This window comes from Microcaecilia unicolor, chromosome 2 (assembly GCF_901765095.1).
Source record: "Microcaecilia unicolor chromosome 2, aMicUni1.1, whole genome shotgun sequence".
NCBI classification, from domain to species: Eukaryota; Metazoa; Chordata; class Amphibia; order Gymnophiona; family Siphonopidae; genus Microcaecilia; species Microcaecilia unicolor.
This window is the reverse complement of record NC_044032.1, coordinates 342,670,043-342,678,916: the sequence shown is the minus strand read 5'-3', so window position 1 is coordinate 342,678,916 and position 8,874 is coordinate 342,670,043. Positions and strand designations below refer to the sequence as shown.

Here is an 8,874-nt window from a genome sequence, read left to right as displayed (position 1 = left end):
TTGTCTAAAGTTTCAGCATCAATAGCATTTATTATCTCTACACCTGTACCAAAATCTCCTAACAAGATATCATACTAAACTCATTTTACTCTACAATTAAGGCAATTAAGAGTACTACAGTTTTTACACAGGTCTTCATAGGTATAGTGTTCACACAAGAAGAATATAAACATTTGCTAATGGTGTAAATGTCAACAATGTCTGTATTTTTGAGTCAACAATGCTTTATTGACTGTCTCTGACTTGTGCAAGTCATATTAAACTCATTCATGTGACAGGACTTCTTTCCATATTTGAGTGTTGTTGACAGTTGCACATCTAGTTAGCCGAACATGTGTCTTGTTGTCAGATTTCACTCTGATTCTTCCACTGCCACGTCAGCTTGCCTTGTCTTTCGGTGGTAAGATGTAGTTGTCCATCGGAGGTAATGGCAATACCCAAAGACACCATAAGAAGGAGAATTATACTGACTCTTACAAGGATTTATAAATGAAACATATTAACAAATTAATTACTCTCTAAAATAACATTTATTCGCTGGGACATAAGTCCATTTTACCCCGCCCAGATCGGAGGATCAGGATTGTATTGTCCACCCCTTGGGCAATAATTTCAGCAGGCTATGGGGACCCATTTTCTTGGGTAATCCACACCTTTGCACCTGCAGACAAATTAGTGGATCCAAAGCCTTTATCCCCTCGTGTGGTAAAGGTGGTGGGTGGATCCAACTTCACAATCCCAGATTGTAACACAGGTAAAATTAATAATTAGACCAGCACAAATAGGCATGCATGATGTAAAATAAAAATTCAAATGTGGTAGATGACAATAGGCATATTTTCAAAGCACTTTGGGAGGCTAAGTTCCATAGGTTTCTATGGAACTTTGGGAGGCTAAGAGCTTTGAAAATGAGCTTGAATATAATATAAAATAGTGTTAATGACAATGTATGTACCTGAGGAAATTATATAAATAAAAAAGACTTGTGGCAGTAGATATATAATATATAAAAATATATATTGCTAAACGGAAATAAAACTGCTGATGGGGCTAAATAGGAGCTCAGGATACTGTACATGAAGATCAAGGTGCTTGTATAGATAGGGACAGTGACATATATCTCTCAAAGGGAAGAAAAAAAGATGTTTGACCAACCTTAAAGAATCGATCTGGAGACAAGGAAATAAGGATCAGTCGGAAGGTAAAATGGTCTGAAAAAAATGTATTCTGAAAAAAATAATAAAATATATTTATTTATGAATGTTGAGGAAAACATCCTTGGCAGTGTAGCAAAGAGCAGAGTGGAAAAGGACAGCTAAAAAGCTTTGGTATATCACAGAGCAAGCTAGCCGTAACAGTGCAGCACAGAGCAGAGAGGAAAAAAACAGCTGAAAAGCCTCTAGATAAGGGAGCATGAGTGTATCCTAGAAACGACCCTTGAAGATTAGAAAGCATCTGCCTTTGAAAGTAAACAGAGTGAATCCAAAGAAGTGAAAGGAAGAGGGCATGGGTGTAAATAGTACCTTTAGAAAGACCCTTGAAGTTTTGATACATCACTCTGTAGTCTGTTTGGAAACGGAACAGCGTGTGAACTGCTGGTCAGTTGTAAACAAAATAGCGTCTAAACGCTTGTGGGGAGAAACATATACATTTGTTTGGTGCCTATTTGTGCTGGTTTATATTATAACATATATATCCACACATTATGAGTCCATATATAAGTGTATCCACATATGTATTGAGATTTTTTGCCTGTTAAATAGCACTATATATATATGTGTATTTTTCAGAGGTTATCTGTGCATGTTATTTTCTGCTAATTTTTTATTCTTTCCTATTTACATCTACACATTACGAGTCCATATATATGTGTATCCACATATGTATTGAGACTCTTGCCCGTTAAATAGCACTATATATGTGTATTTTTCAGAGGTTGTCTGTGTATTTTTTTATATATTTCTTTGCCACATTTTATAAGTATATGTGTATGTATTTATCATATAATTTTATATGTATATGTGCAGTTTTTAATTTTTAATTATTATATTTTTTAACCTATTGTTTAGACTCCTGAAGCAGGCCTGTGGCCGAAACACGGTACTGTGTCGAGTCTGTGAATAAAGTGGTACTTTGTACACCAGTTTCCTGTTTCCCTGGAGTCATTGGTCCACTTCCCACTTTCCCTTATCTGTTGATTTCTCGTGTGAGTTAGTGTTCATCCACCTTGGTGGAACACCTCCTCCAAAATTAATAATTAAGCAATTCTATCATTAGCCTGAAGTATAACCCTTACTTTTCATTGATAGTCTGTATCAATCACCCCTCCCAAAGCCTGTATTAATTATTTGAATATCTGTAACAATTTAACCATTTGTAGAGCATATAAATAAAGCCCGGCCGCTCCTGGAGTAGCCCTGTAGGGCATCATAGCTCCTGCTGTAATTCCCCGATATTCTAATTGGTCATGTTTGGTAGTCAAGACTTGTAGGTTAGGTGTAACCATTCGCATTAGGGGTGTTTCTGCCTCCCCAATAGGCCGATACCAAATTTATTTTCCAATTCTTTAATGATCCCCCTATTTTACATATTTATTGTTTCAATAGACCATTCATTTGTTATTATGGTCTGAAGCATATTGTTACCAATTAACCTTCAAAAATGGGAACCATTATCAATTATCAGTTCTAAAGTTTTAAAAGTGTTGCCTGCAAGGATGTGCAATTACATATCTAAAATAATTAGCTACTGCTGTGCACACATATTTACATCCTTGCAAATTGGGTAAAAGTTCTGTATAATCCATCTACCAAATTTGTTCAGGTAATTTTCCCCTTTTTAATTACCCCTCAGACATGTGGGGAACAGATCGCCTAGTCTGGTATTAACAGGCCAGACATTCAACTATAACAATTTTAATAACATCCATAATTAAACTAATACCACGATCTGTTGTCCACCTGTGAGTGGCCTTTCTTCCCAGACGTTCACATTTTTGTGCACCCATTTCACCAAACCTGAGCATTTATCTGGCTCTTCCACAGTCATCAGCCACTGCGCTGTAGAGATGTTCTAGAGTATCTACATAAAAAAACAATAACATTAATATTTTATACAATTCCCACAATTCTCTGCCCCACAAATCTTTCATATTAATTTTCTAGTTAGTTTTATACCAAATGAATTAGCCACGTGGCTAATTCATTTACCACAGATCATGAATCTGTATATATGTATGACATTGCCCTAAATTTCCTGTTTTCAAAGCCATATAGGCAGCATACTGCTCTGCATATTGACTACTTGCTCCCTCCCCACTGCATTCTAGTGAATGCTTTAGTGTGGGATTATAAACTACTGCTGAATTAATTATAAACTTTTCCCCCACCTGACTGGGCTTTCCACCCATTCCAGAGGCTCTAGCCCAATAACATGCTAATAACTATTATTTTAAAAAAAAGTCGTATACCTAATTCCTGCCTCTGGTAACTGGTGACCCCAAAATCCTAAAGGCACCCCAGTCTTTTGTTTCTGCCAGAGGCTCCAATTAGCATAATGAGACACTTAGCTCTACCTCTCCTGGCTGCACTGGTCAGAGTTCTAAGGCAGTTCCTATTGCCTGTTGCGCTGCTTCAAAAGCTTGTTGTTTCTTTTCTCCCCACTCAAAATTATATTTTTTTTGCCAAAATTTGCCCCAGGTGGGGTACATGTTGTCTCCAAAAGCCAAATAATCCAATCCAAATTTTTCTGTTTAGCTCTTGGCAAAATTTATCTTGCTGAATATCTAGAAATTTAACTGTTTGGGATGGTCCTTGTATCTTATCAGGATCTCCCATCCTTTGTTCTTTAAATGTCATAATATCATCAATATAATGCACAATTTGCATATGATCAGCTAGAGGAAACTCATCTATACTGCCTGCCCTGCCAACTGAAAGCAAATTGATCCCAATGTTACTCATTAACTGGTATTGTAAAAAAAAAAAACATTAGCCAAATAGTCTCTCTATCAAAATAATAGTATCCGGGACTGCAGCAGTTAAAGCGGGTGTAACTTTGTTTAGTTCTAATTCTAAAAAAACAAACAAACCTATGGCTCTAAAACCCCAATGTTTTGCCAAATTCCTATATTTTTGGCAAAAGCTCTTATTAACATAATTTTCATTCCCTAAGACACTTAATTAATTGAACTGCTCACAGATCAAACAATTTGTCTGTTCAAAAGCCTGTTTTTTTTTTAAACAAACCCTGTTGCTTCCTTTCCCATGCTCAAGGTCATTCCTTCCTTGATAATAAGCACTGCTTACAAAAGCTCCTATGTCTGACAGTTTCAGTTTCCCTGACTGAAAACGGTCCACAAGTCTCTATACAATTTAACTCCTAACCCCTTATTTTAAATATGCAATTAATCTCCAAATGAATCTAAACATATACTACATCACACTTACAAAAGCACTCGCTCAGTTAACTGCGTAAATCACACATAATTTCTTACTGCATCACACTCAGTTATCTTAATTGCATAGATCACACAGCATTCTAACTACAAATCACACACTTTAGACATTCCAATTCTGTACTTTTCCTATGCTGCTTAATCCCGTCTATAACGGGCTTCCAGATAAGCACTGTTACATAGTAACATTGTAAATGATGGCAGATGGTCCATCCAGTCTGCCCAACAAGATAAACTCATTTTTGCATAGTAATTCCCTCTCTCTTACTGTTTTCAGCATTTTGCCTGCAGCAAGGCAATGATTCTTTTAAACCGGAATCCTGTTCCTCCCATTAGGACCACTCAGTGGGTAAAATAACATATAATACTCATTCCAGCTTTGGAATTCAACTCTCCCCTGTATCTGCATTCCTCTTACAAAGGTGTCATTCTTTGCACGAATCCCATCCTCGTCGCCAAATTGTACCGCTATGGATTTACAGCCTGTCCCACTAACACAGACTGCTCAATGATTACCGTAGATTCTTTTGGATTCGTGATAAGTAAATGAAACCTTTATTAGAGGAAGCTAGATTCTACAATTGGAGTAGTTCTCATTGTTAGTGAGCTTCCACGTGGGTCCTCTCCGAGTCCGGTCTTGGGTTCCCCAATCGACAGACCAGGCGGGTTTTTCGCGGTTCGGTCATATAAGTACATAAGTACGTAAGTAATGCCATACTGGGAAAAGACCAAGGGTCCATCGAGCCCAGCATCCTGTCCACGACAGCGGCCAATCCAGGCCAAGGGCACCTAGCAAGCTTCCCAAACGTACAAACATTCTTTACATGTTATTCCTGGAATTTTGGATTTTTCCAAGTCCGTTTAGTAGCGGTTTATGGACTTGTCCTTTAGGAATCCGTCCAACCCCTTTTTAAACTCTGCTAAGCTAACCGCCTTCACCACTTTCTCCGGCAACGAATTCCAGAGTTTAATTACACGTTGGGTGAAGAAAAATTTTCTCCGATTTGTTTTAAATTTACTACACTGTAGTTTCATCGCATGCCCCCTAGTCCTAGTATTTTTGGAAAGCGTGAACAGACGCTTCACATCCACCTGTTCCACTCCACTCATTATTTTATATACCTCTATCATGTCTCCCCTCAGCCGTCTCTTCTCCAAGCTGTATAGCCCTAGCCTCCTTAGTCTTTCTTCATAGGGAAGTCGTCCCATCCCTGCTATCATTTTAGTCGCCCTTCGCTGCACCTTTTCCAATTCTACTATATCTTTCTTGAGATGCGGCGACCAGAATTGAACACAATACTCAAGGTGCGGTCGCACCATGGAGCGATACAACGGCATTATAACATCCTCACACCTGTTTTCCATACCTTTCCTAATAATACCCAACATTCTATTCGCTTTCTTAGCCGCAGCAGCACACTGAGCAGAAGGTTTCAGTGTGTTATCGACGACGACACCCAGATCCCTTTCTTGGTCCGTAACTCCTAACGTGGAACCTTGCATGACGTAGCTATAATTCGGGTTCTTTTTTCCCACATGCATCACCTTGCACTTGCTCACATTAAACATCATCTGCCATTTAGCCGCCCAGTCTCCCAGTCTCGTAAGGTCCTCTTGTAATTTTTCACAATCCTGTCGCGATTTAACGACTTTGAATAACTTTGTGTCATCAGCAAATTTAATTACCTCGCTAGTTACTCCCATCTCTAAATCATTTATAAATATATTAAAAAGCAGCGGACCCCTGAGGAACCCCACTAACTACCCTTCTCCATTGTGAATACTGCCCATTTAACCCCTCTGCAGTTGGTGCTCGTCTATTGCCTCTTCTTCCGAGGTTAGTATGAAGGAGCGCTGTGGTGAGCTGAATCATCGATGCTCACGGTCTCTGCTTGTCTCCCCCAGCACCACGCTGCAATCCAATTCAGTCTGCGCTGTCAGTTGGTCTCAGCAGGTCTCAGCACGGCTGTGAAGTTGTCACGGTCCAGTATTTCAGAGGATAGCGTTGGGTTGGTCAGGGTCCGTTCCGGTCTGGTTGGAGGTTACCTTAGGCCAGCGATTGCTCCGTGTTGCAGGTCTGGCGCAATGTTCCTGGGTTTGCGGATGCCCGTTTTCTGCTGTCCTCTCCTTCGGCCGGTCTCAGTTTGGTGTCGTGCTTGGCGCTGAGCTTTTCGCAGCTGTCCTGCAAAATTTGAGATCAGCGAGTGGGGTATCGGTGAGTTATTCCACACGTGGGAGCTCTGCGTTGTCTGCCTCTCTTAGCTCGGACGTCCTATTTCCGCACTTTCCTGGTGAAAATGTGGGAGAATTACCTTGCGGAGAATTATCCTGAGTCAGTGGACCCCACAGTGTACTGGAAAGCAGGAAAGGCCATATTGAGAGGGCACAGATTGGCATATGGGGCGCGAACTCGTAAGGAACAGGAGAGGCAACTGGTTACTCTGTCACATCAATTACAACAGATGAGGGCAACGCACATTTTTACGCAAGACGAGGAGGCCAAAAGAGAATAATATTCTATACGTAAGAAAATTAATGACTTACTGAATGATAGAACAGCGAGGGATATTCACATGTACAAATATAATCTTTATAGATGGGGGAACAAAGCAGGGAAGAAGGATTAAGTCGATGGAGGGGAGACCAATGACGTCGGTGGAGGGGATTCAAAATGAGTTTGTGCGGTTTTATAAGGGCTTGTACGACAAGGGCGATATAGACTGGAACCAGAGGGAGTCCTTTTTTGAGAATGTCTTTGCCTCAGCTGTCGCAGGCGCAGAGAGATACCTTGAATGCCCCCGTTGAGAGGGAAGAGATAGGTCAAGCGATTAAGCGTTTGAAGCTGGCAAAGGCACCTGGACCTGATGGGTTGGGGCCGGAGTTCTATAAGATTTGGGGTACAAAGATATGTCCCCCCTTCCAGGAGCTCTGTCATAATCTTTGCGAGAAGGGAGTGGCAGGAGGAGAGCTGACACACGCCCACATAGTAGTACTCCCTAAGCCTGGTAGGGATGTGGAGGCATTAGGGTCCTATCGCCCAATATCACTCCTTAATCAGGACATTAAATTGTTTGCAAACATATTATTTTATTTATCATTTTACTTAATTACATTCACATTTATCACATAAATGTAAGGAAATACAGAAATTAATATAAAAAGGAAAACATTTTCTCTCAACAATATATATTTACATAATTGTCCACAATTGGAAGATCCAAGATCAGGAAAACAATCTTAAAGAAAATAAGAAAAACTCAAAATGGTTAATCTTACACTTCACATTTTCTGAGGGAGGAAGGTTAATCGGTTATTGCAGCCGGTACAGTGGTAACTGAAGGAAGTTGCTGCAGAGGATTCTTCATCTGTTTCCACAAACTCTTATAATTTCTTAGGTTCAAACAAATAAGTAATAAGGAAAATAAAACACTTACAAGGGAATCGTGCTAGGAAGGTCCCACCTGGGGCCAGGGGTGTAGCCACGGGCGGGCCTGGATGGGCCCAGGCCCAGCCACTTTCCCTCCAGGCCCGCCCAGCCAAGATCCTCGTACCAGTCCCCACCTGCTCACCAGCTCCATCGAGGGACACAGACCAACCCTTTTCTGCCACCCGGCACACAGCCTTAAAAAAAAGAATCAGAGAAGCGCCTCGCGTCTGCTGCTCTCTCTGCCCTGCTCTGCGCTGTTGCAGCTGTAAAGCGATTTGCTCTTCGGCCCTTCCTTCACTGTGTCCCGCCCGCTGATGTAACTTCCTATTTCCGCGAGGGCGGGACACAGTGAAGGGCCAACGAGCAAATCGCTTTACAGCTGCAGCAGCGCAGAGCAGGGCAGAGCAGCAGACGCGATGCGCTATTGCGCTTCACCGATTCTTTTTTAAGGCTGTGTGCCGGGTGGCAGAAGAGGGTCGGTTTGGCCCTCCATCGACGGAGCTGATAGGCAGGGGAAGGTATTTGAACATTGCTAGGTTGGGGTGCTCGCTTCCCCCTCCTCGCGCATGTGGCCTTTCACTTGCCAACTTGGAAGGCACAGTTTTTAAACAAAAAGATGGAGAGGTGTGATGATACAGTTACATGCTGGGGGGGGGGGGGGAGGGAAGAAAATGCTGCTACAGCAATTCGGAGGCCAGTGCAACATCTGAGGAACTGGGAAGGAGGAAGGGATTTTTCACTGTTGCAGAACTGGGTATAGCCGAAGAGGAAATATTTCTTTTTAGCTTCTGTGTAAAAAGAAGCATTAAGACAATCAGAATCAGAGTGGGAGGGGGTACCCAAGAAACACTACTCACACCTAGTGCCCACCCATATTAGCTCTGGGCCCACCGAAAATGTCAGGTCTGGCTACGCCACTGCCTGGGGCAATGATTCCTGGCTTAAAAGCCAAGACTTCACACCTCACAGTCTGCGATTCCCTTGATGTGTC

At 41.5% G+C, this 8,874-nt stretch overlaps 1 long non-coding RNA gene across 1 annotated transcript; it reads right to left on the bottom strand.

Moving 5' to 3' along the window:
* Nucleotides 1-313: 313 nt before the first annotated feature.
* Nucleotides 314-1,704, bottom strand: LOC115462455. Its single transcript, XR_003940857.1, has 3 exons — nucleotides 1,524-1,704; nucleotides 1,156-1,227; nucleotides 314-391 (listed from the first exon to the last, which is right to left on the bottom strand). It is a non-coding gene; the product is annotated as an uncharacterized LOC115462455 (long non-coding RNA).
* Nucleotides 1,705-8,874: the final 7,170 nt, after the last annotated feature.